Genomic DNA, 15,966 nt, shown 5'->3' with positions numbered 1-15,966 from the left:
ATGCGCACGCCTTGGCTGGGCTGCGCACCTTGGTGGGCGCCATGGTGCGCACCTTTCGTGCGCTCCAAGGTGCGCACGAAGTCGGAGCTCGGTTTGCCCCGGGTGCGCACCTTGGTGGGCGCCATGGTGCACTCCGAGGTGCCCAAGATTGGTGCGCACCAAGGAGCGCTCCGAAGTGCGCTCCAAGGTGCGCAGGTGCGCGCGAAGTCGAAAGTTGGGTTAATTGTCCGGTTTGCCTCGGGTGCGCACCTTGCGTGCACCTTCGCCAGGGTGGGCGCCTTGGTGCGCACACCTTGGCTGGGCTGCGCACCCGGGCGCGCACACCTTGGCACCCGCGTTTCCTTCATTTTAAATTTTTTTTTTTTACAATCTCTCAAGTGGGAAATTCTATAATCTCAACTTTTTTTGCCTTTTCAGGAAACTTTTGAATGGAGCGCATCATTGGTGCGCTCCGAAGTGTGCTCCAAGGTGCGCACCTCTGGTGTGCTCCAAAGCTCTCTCTAGCTGCGTGCACCTGCCCCGGCCGCGCACCCGGCCCCGCCCAGCTTCGCTCACCTGTCCCGGGCGTCTGGTGCGGAACCTTAGAGTAAGAAACATCACCGTGCACCTTGGCCAACGTGCGCGACTCGACCGAGCGCGCACTGGCCGAGGTGCACACCGATTTCACCTGGGTGCGCGCGCAGCACCTCGGGCGCACCGGGGTGCGCGCACAACGCCCGGGTTGCACCGTGGCCTGTGTGCTCGGGGCGCCTCGGGTGCGCGCTCGGTGTCGCCCCCGCGCGCGCGGTAGTGCGGGCAGCGCACCCCGGCCCGGCCCGGCCCCGACGAGAACGCAAACGGGCAAAAGGTTTATTCAAATAGCATTGCGACGCCCGGCGAAAAACTAAAAAAGGGTGCAACACCGGGACTTCCCGGGAGGTCACCCATCCCAGTACTACTCCGGCCCAAGCGCGCTTAACTGCGGAGTTCTGATGGGATCCGGTGCACTAACGCTGGTATGATCGCACCCGTTATGAGCTTGTCGCAGTGTGTACTTAGCAAACCGCGACCCACGTGCGAATCCACCCCGGCCACCCACCCCCGTCGAGGTGCACACCCTCCCTCGCGAAGTGCGCCCCGTTCGCCAAGTGTGAGCCCTGCCCGGGTGCGCGCACCTTGCTAGGGCGTCGGGTGTGCACCCGGCCCGGCCTACGTGCGTGCACCTGGACGGGGCGTCGTGTGCGTGCAGTGTCCCGTCTGCAACGCGGTGCCCACACACCACCTCGGGCGCAACGACCTGCGCTCACATGTGGGCCGAGTGCACCTTGGTGCATGTTCGGGGCGCCTCGGGTGCACGCTCGATCTTGCCCCGGTGCACCAAGGCGCTCGGTTTGCCCCGGGTGCGCACTTGGTGCAAGGTGGGCACCCAAAATAGGGATCAAGCACCAAAACACAAGTTTCGGGATGCAAAATGGGACCCAAGGACCACAAATGCGTTCCAAGACCCATGATGGGTCCACGAGAACAAAAATGTGTTCCGAGACTTAATAAACAAATATTGGGTTTTAGGAGAAGAAACATGCTCTGATGCCCAAAACGAGAATCGACCCCGAAAAGGCCACAGGCCAAAAGTGGGATGCGAGACAAAAAAAAATGGGACCCGAGGACCAAAATTGGGTTCCCAGGTCGAAGACAGGGCAACCGGACAAGAAACGACCTCTAAGGCTCGAAATGAGTCCCGACGACTAAAACTTGACAAGAAGCACCCATCAGGCACCCAACTCGACACCCATGGGATGCCGACCCACCCGGGCTTCCACCTAGCACACCTTGGCACCCACCCACCCTCGCACCCAACCTCGCACCCAACTTAGCACCTTTGAACCCACATTGGCACTCACCCTGACCCTGGCACCTTGGAACCCACATTGGCACTCACCTTGACCCTGGCACCCACCTTTGCACTCACCTTGGGACCCACCCTGGCTCCCACCTCGGCACCCACCCAGACACCCACCTTGGTTCCTTGGCACCCACCTTGGATCCTTGGCACCCACCCCGACACCCACCTTGGCACGCAACTTGGCTACTTGCCACCCACCTTGGCTCCTTGACGCCCACCCCGACAACCACCCCGTGACCTACCCTGGCTAGGGTTGGTGCACACCCACCCTGGTGCCCACCTTGGCACCCACCCCATGACCCACCTTGGCACGCACCTTAGTACCCACCCCGTTACCCACCCTAGGACCCACCCCGTGACCCACCTTGGCCAGGGTGGGTGCCTTGGTGCGCACAACTTGCCTGGGCTGCACACCAGGGCGGGCTCAAGATGGCACCCGCGTTCCGTTTTTTTCACTATCTTTCAAAACGGAAATTTTAAAATCTCGTTTTTTTTTTTTTTTTGCCTTTTCTGGAAATTAGTGAAGGCAGCGCATCAAAGGTGCGCAATGCTGGTGCGAACCCGGGAGCGCTCCGATGTGTGCTCCAAGGTGCGGCGTGCACGAAGTCCGAGCCCGGCTTGCCCCGGGTGCGCACCTCGCGTGCACCTTCGCCGGGGTGAGCACCTTGGCTGGGTTGCGCGCCCTGGTGCGCACCAAGGAGCGCTCTGAAGTGTGCTCCAAGGTGCGGCGTGCACGAAGTCGGAGCTCGGTTTGCCCCGGGTGTGCACCTCGGGTGCGCACCTCGCGTGCACCTTCGCTGCGGTGGGCACCTTGGCTGGGTTGCGCGCCTTGGTGGGCACCATGCAGTGCACGAAGTCGGAGCCCGGTTTGCCCCGGGCGCGCACCTCCGCCAGGGTGGGCACCTTGGTGCGCACAACTTGCCTGGGCTGCGCACCAGGAAGGGCTCAAGATGGCACCCGCGTTCCGTTTTTTTCACTATCTTTCAGAACGGAAATTTTAAAATATCGTTTTTTTTTGCCTTTTCTGGAAATTAGTGAAGGCAGCGCATCAAAGGTGCGCAACGCTGGTGCGAACCTGGGAGCGCTCCGATGTGTGCTCCAAGGTGCGGCGTGCACGAAGTCGGAGCCCGGTTTGCCCCGGGTGCGCCCTGGTGGGCACCATGGTGCGCACCAAGGAGCGCTCCGAAGTGTGCTCCAAGGTGCGGCCTGCACGAAGTCGGAGCCCGGTTTGCCCCGGGCGTGCACCGCGGGTGGGCACCTTGGTGCGCATGCCTTGCCTGGGCTGCGCACCAGGGCGGGCTCAAGATGGCACCCGCGTTCCGTTTTTTTCACTATCTTTCAAAACGGAAATTTTAAAATCTCATTTTTTTTTGCCTTTTCTGGAAATTAGTGAAGGCAGCGCATCAAAGGTGCGCACCTCGCTGCCCACCACGGTGCGCAACGCCGGTGGGCACCCGGGAGTGCTTCGAAGTGTGCTCCAAGGTGCTGCGTGCACGTTGTCGGAGCCCGGTTTGCCCCGGGTGCGCACCTCGCGTGCACCTTCGTCGGGGTGGGCACCTTGGCTGGGTTTGCCCCGGTTGCGCTCCGAAGCGGGGTTATTGGAGCGCCGCCTCTTTTTTTGTCGGAGCGTTTGGTGGGGTTTCTCGCATTGGCTCTTCCCAGGCCCGGTTGCCACCCTGGCGCGCACGAAGTCGGAAGTAGGGTTAATTGCCCGGGTGCGCACCTTTGCCAGGGTGGGCACCTTACCTGGGCTGTGCACCAGGGCGGGCTCAAGATGGCACCCGCGTTCCGTTTTTTTCACTATCTTTCAAAACGGAAATTTTAAAATCTCCTCTTTTTTTTGCCTTTTCTGGAAATTAGTGAAGGCAGCGCATCAAAGGTGCGCACCTCGCTGCCCACCTTGGTGTGCTCTGAGGTGCGCACCCGGGAGCGCTACGAAGTGTGCTCCAAGGTGCGGCGTGCACGTTGTCGGAGCCCGGTTTGCCCCGGGTGCGCACCTCGCCTGCACCTTGGCCGGGGTGGGCACCCTGGCTGGGTTTGCCCAGGGTGCGCTCCGAAGCGGGGTTACTGGAGCGCCCCCTCTTTTTTTGTCAGAGCGTTTGGTGGGGTTTCTCGCATTGGCTCTTCCCAGGCCCGGTTGTTGGGTGCGCTCCCACCCTGGCGCGCGCGAAGTTGGAAGTTGGGTTAATTGCCCGGGCGCGCACCTTCGCCAGGGTGGGCACCTTGGTGCGCACACCTTGGCTGGGCTGCGCACCAGGGCGGGCTCAAGATGGCACCAGCATTCCCTTTTTCTCACTATCTTTCAAAACGGAAATTTTAAAATCTCGTTTTTTTTTGCCTTTTATGGAAATTAGTGAAGGCATCGCATCAAAGGTGCGCACCTCGCTGCCCACCTTGGTGTGCTCCGAGGTGCCCACCACGGTGCGCTCCGAGGTGCCCACCACGGTGCGCAACGCCGGTGCGAACCCGGGAGCGCCCCGATGTGTGCTCCAAGGTGCGGCGTGCACGAAGCCGGACCCCGGTTTGCCCCGGGTGCGCACCTCGCGTGCACCTTGGTGCGCACACCTTGGCTGGGTTGCGCGGCCTGGTGGGCACCATGGTGCGCACCAAGGAGCGCTCCAAAGTGTGCTCCAAGGTGCGGCGTGCACGAAGTCCTAGCCCGGTTTGCCCCGGGTGCGCACCTTCGCCGCGGTGGGCACCATGGCGTGCACGAAGTCGGAGCCCGGTTTGCCCCGGGTGCGCACCTCGCGTGCACCTTCGCCGGGGTGGGCACCTCGGCTGGGTTGCGCGCCCTGGTGCGCACCAAGGAGCGCTCCGAAGTGTGCTCCAAGGTGCGGCGTGCACGAAGTCGGAGCCCGGTTTGCCCCGGGTGCGCACCTTCGCCGCGGTGGGCACCCTGGTGCGCACCATGGCGTGCACGAAGTCGGAGCCCGGTTTGCCCCGGGTGCGCACCTCGCGTGCACCTTCGGCGGGGTTGCGCGCCCTGGTGCGCACCAAGGAGCGCTCCGAAGTGTGCTCCAAGGTGCGGCGTGCACGAAGTCGGAGCCCGGTTTGCCCCGGGTGCGCACCTCGCGTGCACCTTCGGCGGGGTTGCGCGCCCTGGTGGGCACCATGGTGCGCACCAAGGAGCGCTCCGAAGTGTGCTCCAAGGTGCGGCGTGCACGAAGTCGGAGCCCGGTTTGCCCCGGGTGCGCACCTCGCGTGCACCTTCGCCGCGGTGGGCACCATGGCGTGCACGAAGTCGGAGCCCGGTTTGCCCCGGGTGCGCACCTCGCGTGCACCTTCGCCGGGGTGGGCACCTCGGCTGGGTTGCGCGCCCTGGTGCGCACCAAGGAGCGCTCCGAAGTGTGCTCCAAGGTGCGGCGTGCACGAAGTCGGAGCCCGGTTTGCCCCGGGTGCGCACCTCGCGTGCACCTTCGCCGCGGTGGGCACCATGGCGTGCACGAAGTCGGAGCCCGGTTTGCCCCGGGTGCGCACCCCGCGTGCACCTTCGCCGGGGTGGGCACCTCGGCTGGGTTGCGCGCCCTGGTGCGCACCAAGGAGCGCTCCGAAGTGTGCTCCAAGGTGCGGCGTGCACGAAGTCGGAGCCCGGTTTGCCCCGGGTGCGCACCTCGCGTGCACCTTCGCCGCGGTGGGCACCTTGGCTGGGTTGGGCACCATTGAGCGCTCCGAAGTGTGCTCCAAGGTGCGCACCATGGCCCTCCAAGGTGCGCAGCATGGCGTGCACGAAGTCGGAGCCCGGTTTGCCCCGGGTGCGCACCTCGCGTGCACCTTCGCCAGGGTGGGCACCTCGGTGCGCACACCTTCTCAATGTTTTCTTGCCTTTTCTGGAAATTGGTGAAGGCAGCGCATCAAAGGTGCGCACCTCGGTGTGCTCCGAGGTGCGAACCCGAGAGCGCTCCGAGGTGCCCACGAAGTCGAAAGTCGGGTTAATTGCATTGTTTTCCCCGGGTGCGCTCCGAGGTGCGCAACATCGGTGCGCACCAAGGAGGGCTCCGAAGTGTGCTCCAAGGTGCGCACGATTCGGAGCTCGGTTTGCCCGGGGTGCGCACACCTTGGCTGGGTTGCGCACCCTTTGTGCGCTCCAAGGTGCGCACGAAGTCGGAGCTCGGTTTGCCCCGGGTGCGCACCTTCGCCAGGGTGCGCACCTTGATGCGCACGCCTTGGCTGGGCTGCGCACCTTGGTGGGCGCCATGGTGCGCACCTTTCGTGCGCTCCAAGGTGCGCACGAAGTCGGAGCTCGGTTTGCCCCGGGTGCGCACCTTGGTGGGCGCCATGGTGCACTCCGAGGTGCCCAAGATTGGTGCGCACCAAGGAGCGCTCCGAAGTGCGCTCCAAGGTGCGCAGGTGCGCGCGAAGTCGAAAGTTGGGTTAATTGTCCGGTTTGCCTCGGGTGCGCACCTTGCGTGCACCTTCGCCAGGGTGGGCGCCTTGGTGCGCACACCTTGGCTGGGCTGCGCACCCGGGCGCGCACACCTTGGCACCCGCGTTTCCTTCATTTTAAATTTTTTTTTTTTACAATCTCTCAAGTGGGAAATTCTATAATCTCAACTTTTTTTGCCTTTTCAGGAAACTTTTGAATGGAGCGCATCATTGGTGCGCTCCGAAGTGTGCTCCAAGGTGCGCACCTCTGGTGTGCTCCAAAGCTCTCTCCAGCTGCGTGCACCTGCCCCGGCCGCGCACCCGGCCCCGCCCAGCTTCGCTCACCTGTCCCGGGCGTCTGGTGCGGAACCTTAGAGTAAGAAACATCACCGTGCACCTTGGCCAACGTGCGCGACTCGACCGAGCGCGCACTGGCCGAGGTGCACACCGATTTCACCTGGGTGCGCGCGCAGCACCTCGGGCGCACCGGGGTGCGCGCACAACGCCCGGGTTGCACCGTGGCCTGTGTGCTCGGGGCGCCTCGGGTGCGCGCTCGGTGTCGCCCCCGCGCGCGCGGTAGTGCGGGCAGCGCACCCCGGCCCGGCCCGGCCCCGACGAGAACGCAAACGGGCAAAAGGTTTATTCAAATAGCATTGCGACGCCCGGCGAAAAACTAAGAAAGGGTGCAACACCGGGACTTCCCGGGAGGTCACCCATCCCAGTACTACTCCGGCCCAAGCGCGCTTAACTGCGGAGTTCTGATGGGATCCGGTGCACTAACGCTGGTATGATCGCACCCGTTATGAGCTTGTCGCAGTGTGTACTTAGCAAACCGCGACCCACGTGCGAATCCACCCCGGCCACCCACCCCCGTCGAGGTGCACACCCTCCCTCGCGAAGTGCGCCCCGTTCGCCAAGTGTGAGCCCTGCCCGGGTGCGCGCACCTTGCTAGGGCGTCGGGTGTGCACCCGGCCCGGCCTACGTGCGTGCACCTGGACGGGGCGTCGTGTGCGTGCAGTGTCCCGTCTGCAACGCGGTGCCCACACACCACCTCGGGCGCAACGACCTGCGCTCACATGTGGGCCGAGTGCACCTTGGTGCATGTTCGGGGCGCCTCGGGTGCACGCTCGATCTTGCCCCGGTGCACCAAGGCGCTCGGTTTGCCCCGGGTGCGCACTTGGTGCAAGGTGGGCACCCAAAATAGGGATCAAGCACCAAAACACAAGTTTCGGGATGCAAAATGGGACCCAAGGACCACAAATGCGTTCCAAGACCCATGATGGGTCCACGAGAACAAAAATGTGTTCCGAGACTTAATAAACAAATATTGGGTTTTAGGAGAAGAAACATGCTCTGATGCCCAAAACGAGAATCGACCCCGAAAAGGCCACAGGCCAAAAGTGGGATGCGAGACAAAAAAAAATGGGACCCGAGGACCAAAATTGGGTTCCCAGGTCGAAGACAGGGCAACCGGACAAGAAACGACCTCTAAGGCTCGAAATGAGTCCCGACGACTAAAACTTGACAAGAAGCACCCATCAGGCACCCAACTCGACACCCATGGGATGCCGACCCACCCGGGCTTCCACCTAGCACACCTTGGCACCCACCCACCCTCGCACCCAACCTCGCACCCAACTTAGCACCTTTGAACCCACATTGGCACTCACCCTGACCCTGGCACCTTGGAACCCACATTGGCACTCACCTTGACCCTGGCACCCACCTTTGCACTCACCTTGGGACCCACCCTGGCTCCCACCTCGGCACCCACCCAGACACCCACCTTGGTTCCTTGGCACCCACCTTGGATCCTTGGCACCCACCCCGACACCCACCTTGGCACGCAACTTGGCTACTTGCCACCCACCTTGGCTCCTTGACGCCCACCCCGACAACCACCCCGTGACCTACCCTGGCTAGGGTTGGTGCACACCCACCCTGGTGCCCACCTTGGCACCCACCCCATGACCCACCTTGGCACGCACCTTAGTACCCACCCCGTTACCCACCCTAGGACCCACCCCGTGACCCACCTTGGCCAGGGTGGGTGCCTTGGTGCGCACAACTTGCCTGGGCTGCACACCAGGGCGGGCTCAAGATGGCACCCGCGTTCCGTTTTTTTCACTATCTTTCAAAACGGAAATTTTAAAATCTCGTTTTTTTTTTTTTTTTGCCTTTTCTGGAAATTAGTGAAGGCAGCGCATCAAAGGTGCGCAATGCTGGTGCGAACCCGGGAGCGCTCCGATGTGTGCTCCAAGGTGCGGCGTGCACGAAGTCCGAGCCCGGCTTGCCCCGGGTGCGCACCTCGCGTGCACCTTCGCCGGGGTGAGCACCTTGGCTGGGTTGCGCGCCCTGGTGCGCACCAAGGAGCGCTCTGAAGTGTGCTCCAAGGTGCGGCGTGCACGAAGTCGGAGCTCGGTTTGCCCCGGGTGTGCACCTCGGGTGCGCACCTCGCGTGCACCTTCGCTGCGGTGGGCACCTTGGCTGGGTTGCGCGCCTTGGTGGGCACCATGCAGTGCACGAAGTCGGAGCCCGGTTTGCCCCGGGCGCGCACCTCCGCCAGGGTGGGCACCTTGGTGCGCACAACTTGCCTGGGCTGCGCACCAGGAAGGGCTCAAGATGGCACCCGCGTTCCGTTTTTTTCACTATCTTTCAGAACGGAAATTTTAAAATATCGTTTTTTTTTGCCTTTTCTGGAAATTAGTGAAGGCAGCGCATCAAAGGTGCGCAACGCTGGTGCGAACCTGGGAGCGCTCCGATGTGTGCTCCAAGGTGCGGCGTGCACGAAGTCGGAGCCCGGTTTGCCCCGGGTGCGCCCTGGTGGGCACCATGGTGCGCACCAAGGAGCGCTCCGAAGTGTGCTCCAAGGTGCGGCCTGCACGAAGTCGGAGCCCGGTTTGCCCCGGGTGTGCACCGCGGGTGGGCACCTTGGTGCGCATGCCTTGCCTGGGCTGCGCACCAGGGCGGGCTCAAGATGGCACCCGCGTTCCGTTTTTTTCACTATCTTTCAAAACGGAAATTTTAAAATCTCATTTTTTTTTGCCTTTTCTGGAAATTAGTGAAGGCAGCGCATCAAAGGTGCGCACCTCGCTGCCCACCACGGTGCGCAACGCCGGTGGGCACCCGGGAGTGCTTCGAAGTGTGCTCCAAGGTGCTGCGTGCACGTTGTCGGAGCCCGGTTTGCCCCGGGTGCGCACCTCGCGTGCACCTTCGTCGGGGTGGGCACCTTGGCTGGGTTTGCCCCGGCTGCGCTCCGAAGCGGGGTTATTGGAGCGCCGCCTCTTTTTTTGTCGGAGCGTTTGGTGGGGTTTCTCGCATTGGCTCTTCCCAGGCCCGGTTGCCACCCTGGCGCGCACGAAGTCGGAAGTAGGGTTAATTGCCCGGGTGCGCACCTTTGCCAGGGTGGGCACCTTACCTGGGCTGTGCACCAGGGCGGGCTCAAGATGGCACCCGCGTTCCGTTTTTTTCACTATCTTTCAAAACGGAAATTTTAAAATCTCCTCTTTTTTTTGCCTTTTCTGGAAATTAGTGAAGGCAGCGCATCAAAGGTGCGCACCTCGCTGCCCACCTTGGTGTGCTCTGAGGTGCGCACCCGGGAGCGCTACGAAGTGTGCTCCAAGGTGCGGCGTGCACGTTGTCGGAGCCCGGTTTGCCCCGGGTGCGCACCTCGCCTGCACCTTGGCCGGGGTGGGCACCCTGGCTGGGTTTGCCCAGGGTGCGCTCCGAAGCGGGGTTACTGGAGCGCCCCCTCTTTTTTTGTCAGAGCGTTTGGTGGGGTTTCTCGCATTGGCTCTTCCCAGGCCCGGTTGTTGGGTGCGCTCCCACCCTGGCGCGCGCGAAGTTGGAAGTTGGGTTAATTGCCCGGGCGCGCACCTTCGCCAGGGTGGGCACCTTGGTGCGCACACCTTGGCTGGGCTGCGCACCAGGGCGGGCTCAAGATGGCACCAGCATTCCCTTTTTCTCACTATCTTTCAAAACGGAAATTTTAAAATCTCGTTTTCTTTTGCCTTTTATGGAAATTAGTGAAGGCATCGCATCAAAGGTGCGCACCTCGCTGCCCACCTTGGTGTGCTCCGAGGTGCCCACCACGGTGCGCTCCGAGGTGCCCACCACGGTGCGCAACGCCGGTGCGAACCCGGGAGCGCCCCGATGTGTGCTCCAAGGTGCGGCGTGCACGAAGCCGGACCCCGGTTTGCCCCGGGTGCGCACCTCGCGTGCACCTTGGTGCGCACACCTTGGCTGGGTTGCGCGGCCTGGTGGGCACCATGGTGCGCACCAAGGAGCGCTCCGAAGTGTGCTCCAAGGTGCGGCGTGCACGAAGTCCTAGCCCGGTTTGCCCCGGGTGCGCACCTTCGCCGCGGTGGGCACCATGGCGTGCACGAAGTCGGAGCCCGGTTTGCCCCGGGTGCGCACCTCGCGTGCACCTTCGCCGGGGTGGGCACCTCGGCTGGGTTGCGCGCCCTGGTGCGCACCAAGGAGCGCTCCGAAGTGTGCTCCAAGGTGCGGCGTGCACGAAGTCGGAGCCCGGTTTGCCCCGGGTGCGCACCTTCGCCGCGGTGGGCACCCTGGTGCGCACCATGGCGTGCACGAAGTCGGAGCCCGGTTTGCCCCGGGTGCGCACCTCGCGTGCACCTTCGGCGGGGTTGCGCGCCCTGGTGCGCACCAAGGAGCGCTCCGAAGTGTGCTCCAAGGTGCGGCGTGCACGAAGTCGGAGCCCGGTTTGCCCCGGGTGCGCACCTCGCGTGCACCTTCGGCGGGGTTGCGCGCCCTGGTGGGCACCATGGTGCGCACCAAGGAGCGCTCCGAAGTGTGCTCCAAGGTGCGGCGTGCACGAAGTCGGAGCCCGGTTTGCCCCGGGTGCGCACCTCGCGTGCACCTTCGCCGCGGTGGGCACCATGGCGTGCACGAAGTCGGAGCCCGGTTTGCCCCGGGTGCGCACCTCGCGTGCACCTTCGCCGCGGTGGGCACCATGGCGTGCACGAAGTCGGAGCCCGGTTTGCCCCGGGTGCGCACCTCGCGTGCACCTTCGCTGGGGTGGGCACCTCGGCTGGGTTGCGCGCCCTGGTGCGCACCAAGGAGCGCTCCGAAGTGTGCTCCAAGGTGCGGCGTGCACGAAGTCGGAGCCCGGTTTGCCCCGGGTGCGCACCTCGCGTGCACCTTCGCCGCGGTGGGCACCATGGCGTGCACGAAGTCGGAGCCCGGTTTGCCCCGGGTGCGCACCCCGCGTGCACCTTCGCCGGGGTGGGCACCTCGGCTGGGTTGCGCGCCCTGGTGCGCACCAAGGAGCGCTCCGAAGTGTGCTCCAAGGTGCGGCGTGCACGAAGTCGGAGCCCGGTTTACCCCGGGTGCGCACCTCGCGTGCACCTTCGCCGCGGTGGGCACCTTGGCTGGGTTGGGCACCATTGAGCGCTCCGAAGTGTGCTCCAAGGTGCGCACCATGGCCCTCCAAGGTGCGCAGCATGGCGTGCACGAAGTCGGAGCCCGGTTTGCCCCGGGTGCGCACCTCGCGTGCACCTTCGCCAGGGTGGGCACCTCGGTGCGCACACCTTCTCAATGTTTTCTTGCCTTTTCTGGAAATTGGTGAAGGCAGCGCATCAAAGGTGCGCACCTCGGTGTGCTCCGAGGTGCGAACCCGAGAGCGCTCCGAGGTGCCCACGAAGTCGAAAGTCGGGTTAATTGCATTGTTTTCCCCGGGTGCGCTCCGAGGTGCGCAACATCGGTGCGCACCAAGGAGGGCTCCGAAGTGTGCTCCAAGGTGCGCACGATTCGGAGCTCGGTTTGCCCGGGGTGCGCACACCTTGGCTGGGTTGCGCACCCTTTGTGCGCTCCAAGGTGCGCACGAAGTCGGAGCTCGGTTTGCCCCGGGTGCGCACCTTCGCCAGGGTGCGCACCTTGATGCGCACGCCTTGGCTGGGCTGCGCACCTTGGTGGGCGCCATGGTGCGCACCTTTCGTGCGCTCCAAGGTGCGCACGAAGTCGGAGCTCGGTTTGCCCCGGGTGCGCACCTTGGTGGGCGCCATGGTGCACTCCGAGGTGCCCAAGATTGGTGCGCACCAAGGAGCGCTCCGAAGTGCGCTCCAAGGTGCGCAGGTGCGCGCGAAGTCGAAAGTTGGGTTAATTGTCCGGTTTGCCTCGGGTGCGCACCTTGCGTGCACCTTCGCCAGGGTGGGCGCCTTGGTGCGCACACCTTGGCTGGGCTGCGCACCCGGGCGCGCACACCTTGGCACCCGCGTTTCCTTCATTTTAAATTTTTTTTTTTTACAATCTCTCAAGTGGGAAATTCTATAATCTCAACTTTTTTTGCCTTTTCAGGAAACTTTTGAATGGAGCGCATCATTGGTGCGCTCCGAAGTGTGCTCCAAGGTGCGCACCTCTGGTGTGCTCCAAAGCTCTCTCCAGCTGCGTGCACCTGCCCCGGCCGCGCACCCGGCCCCGCCCAGCTTCGCTCACCTGTCCCGGGCGTCTGGTGCGGAACCTTAGAGTAAGAAACATCACCGTGCACCTTGGCCAACGTGCGCGACTCGACCGAGCGCGCACTGGCCGAGGTGCACACCGATTTCACCTGGGTGCGCGCGCAGCACCTCGGGCGCACCGGGGTGCGCGCACAACGCCCGGGTTGCACCGTGGCCTGTGTGCTCGGGGCGCCTCGGGTGCGCGCTCGGTGTCGCCCCCGCGCGCGCGGTAGTGCGGGCAGCGCACCCCGGCCCGGCCCGGCCCCGACGAGAACGCAAACGGGCAAAAGGTTTATTCAAATAGCATTGCGACGCCCGGCGAAAAACTAAAAAAGGGTGCAACACCGGGACTTCCCGGGAGGTCACCCATCCCAGTACTACTCCGGCCCAAGCGCGCTTAACTGCGGAGTTCTGATGGGATCCGGTGCACTAACGCTGGTATGATCGCACCCGTTATGAGCTTGTCGCAGTGTGTACTTAGCAAACCGCGACCCACGTGCGAATCCACCCCGGCCACCCACCCCCGTCGAGGTGCACACCCTCCCTCGCGAAGTGCGCCCCGTTCGCCAAGTGTGAGCCCTGCCCGGGTGCGCGCACCTTGCTAGGGCGTCGGGTGTGCACCTGGCCCGGCCTACGTGCGTGCACCTGGACGGGGCGTCGTGTGCGTGCAGTGTCCCGTCTGCAACGCGGTGCCCACACACCACCTCGGGCGCAACGACCTGCGCTCACATGTGGGCCGAGTGCACCTTGGTGCATGTTCGGGGCGCCTCGGGTGCACGCTCGATCTTGCCCCGGTGCACCAAGGCGCTCGGTTTGCCCCGGGTGCGCACTTGGTGCAAGGTGGGCACCCAAAATAGGGATCAAGCACCAAAACACAAGTTTCGGGATGCAAAATGGGACCCAAGGACCACAAATGCGTTCCAAGACCCATGATGGGTCCACGAGAACAAAAATGTGTTCCGAGACTTAATAAACAAATATTGGGTTTTAGGAGAAGAAACATGCTCTGATGCCCAAAACGAGAATCGACCCCGAAAAGGCCACAGGCCAAAAGTGGGATGCGAGACAAAAAAAAATGGGACCCGAGGACCAAAATTGGGTTCCCAGGTCGAAGACAGGGCAACCGGACAAGAAACGACCTCTAAGGCTCGAAATGAGTCCCGACGACTAAAACTTGACAAGAAGCACCCATCAGGCACCCAACTCGACACCCATGGGATGCCGACCCACCCGGGCTTCCACCTAGCACACCTTGGCACCCACCCACCCTCGCACCCAACCTCGCACCCAACTTAGCACCTTTGAACCCACATTGGCACTCACCCTGACCCTGGCACCTTGGAACCCACATTGGCACTCACCTTGACCCTGGCACCCACCTTTGCACTCACCTTGGGACCCACCCTGGCTCCCACCTCGGCACCCACCCAGACACCCACCTTGGTTCCTTGGCACCCACCTTGGATCCTTGGCACCCACCCCGACACCCACCTTGGCACGCAACTTGGCTACTTGCCACCCACCTTGGCTCCTTGACGCCCACCCCGACAACCACCCCGTGACCTACCCTGGCTAGGGTTGGTGCACACCCACCCTGGTGCCCACCTTGGCACCCACCCCATGACCCACCTTGGCACGCACCTTAGTACCCACCCCGTTACCCACCCTAGGACCCACCCCGTGACCCACCTTGGCCAGGGTGGGTGCCTTGGTGCGCACAACTTGCCTGGGCTGCACACCAGGGCGGGCTCAAGATGGCACCCGCGTTCCGTTTTTTTCACTATCTTTCAAAACGGAAATTTTAAAATCTCGTTTTTTTTTTTTTTTTGCCTTTTCTGGAAATTAGTGAAGGCAGCGCATCAAAGGTGCGCAATGCTGGTGCGAACCCGGGAGCGCTCCGATGTGTGCTCCAAGGTGCGGCGTGCACGAAGTCCGAGCCCGGCTTGCCCCGGGTGCGCACCTCGCGTGCACCTTCGCCGGGGTGAGCACCTTGGCTGGGTTGCGCGCCCTGGTGCGCACCAAGGAGCGCTCTGAAGTGTGCTCCAAGGTGCGGCGTGCACGAAGTCGGAGCTCGGTTTGCCCCGGGTGTGCACCTCGGGTGCGCACCTCGCGTGCACCTTCGCTGCGGTGGGCACCTTGGCTGGGTTGCGCGCCTTGGTGGGCACCATGCAGTGCACGAAGTCGGAGCCCGGTTTGCCCCGGGCGCGCACCTCCGCCAGGGTGGGCACCTTGGTGCGCACAACTTGCCTGGGCTGCGCACCAGGAAGGGCTCAAGATGGCACCCGCGTTCCGTTTTTTTCACTATCTTTCAGAACGGAAATTTTAAAATATCGTTTTTTTTTGCCTTTTCTGGAAATTAGTGAAGGCAGCGCATCAAAGGTGCGCAACGCTGGTGCGAACCTGGGAGCGCTCCGATGTGTGCTCCAAGGTGCGGCGTGCACGAAGTCGGAGCCCGGTTTGCCCCGGGTGCGCCCTGGTGGGCACCATGGTGCGCACCAAGGAGCGCTCCGAAGTGTGCTCCAAGGTGCGGCCTGCACGAAGTCGGAGCCCGGTTTGCCCCGGGCGTGCACCGCGGGTGGGCACCTTGGTGCGCATGCCTTGCCTGGGCTGCGCACCAGGGCGGGCTCAAGATGGCACCCGCGTTCCGTTTTTTTCACTATCTTTCAAAACGGAAATTTTAAAATCTCATTTTTTTTTGCCTTTTCTGGAAATTAGTGAAGGCAGCGCATCAAAGGTGCGCACCTCGCTGCCCACCACGGTGCGCAACGCCGGTGGGCACCCGGGAGTGCTTCGAAGTGTGCTCCAAGGTGCTGCGTGCACGTTGTCGGAGCCCGGTTTGCCCCGGGTGCGCACCTCGCGTGCACCTTCGTCGGGGTGGGCACCTTGGCTGGGTTTGCCCCGGCTGCGCTCCGAAGCGGGGTTATTGGAGCGCCGCCTCTTTTTTTGTCGGAGCGTTTGGTGGGGTTTCTCGCATTGGCTCTTCCCAGGCCCGGTTGCCACCCTGGCGCGCACGAAGTCGGAAGTAGGGTTAATTGCCCGGGTGCGCACCTTTGCCAGGGTGGGCACCTTACCTGGGCTGTGCACCAGGGCGGGCTCAAGATGGCACCCGCGTTCCGTTTTTTTCACTATCTTTCAAAACGGAAATTTTAAAATCTCCTCTTTTTTTTGCCTTTTCTGGAAATTAGTGAAGGCAGCGCATCAAAGGTGCGCACCTCGCTGCCCACCTTGGTGTGCTCTGAGGTGCGCACCCGGGAGCGCTACGAAGTG

At 63.1% G+C, this 15,966-nt stretch overlaps 3 non-coding genes across 3 annotated transcripts; all 3 read right to left on the bottom strand.

Annotated features, from left to right (window-relative positions):
* Positions 1–890: 890 nt before the first annotated feature.
* LOC131861758 (5S ribosomal RNA) lies at positions 891–1,009 on the bottom strand. Its single transcript, XR_009360789.1, has one exon. It is a non-coding gene; the product is annotated as a 5S ribosomal RNA (ribosomal RNA).
* Positions 1,010–6,924: 5,915 nt separating this feature from the next.
* Positions 6,925–7,043, bottom strand: LOC131861757 (5S ribosomal RNA). Its single transcript, XR_009360788.1, has one exon. It is a non-coding gene; the product is annotated as a 5S ribosomal RNA (ribosomal RNA).
* Positions 7,044–13,032: 5,989 nt separating this feature from the next.
* LOC131861756 (5S ribosomal RNA) lies at positions 13,033–13,151 on the bottom strand. The gene has a single exon (XR_009360787.1). It is a non-coding gene; the product is annotated as a 5S ribosomal RNA (ribosomal RNA).
* Between the last annotated feature and the right edge of the window lie 2,815 nt (positions 13,152–15,966).

This window comes from Cryptomeria japonica, unplaced genomic scaffold (assembly GCF_030272615.1).
Source record: "Cryptomeria japonica unplaced genomic scaffold, Sugi_1.0 HiC_scaffold_32, whole genome shotgun sequence".
Taxonomy (NCBI): Eukaryota; Viridiplantae; Streptophyta; class Pinopsida; order Cupressales; family Cupressaceae; genus Cryptomeria; species Cryptomeria japonica.
Note: the sequence above shows the minus strand (reverse complement) of the source record. Positions and strands in the feature narration are given on the sequence as shown.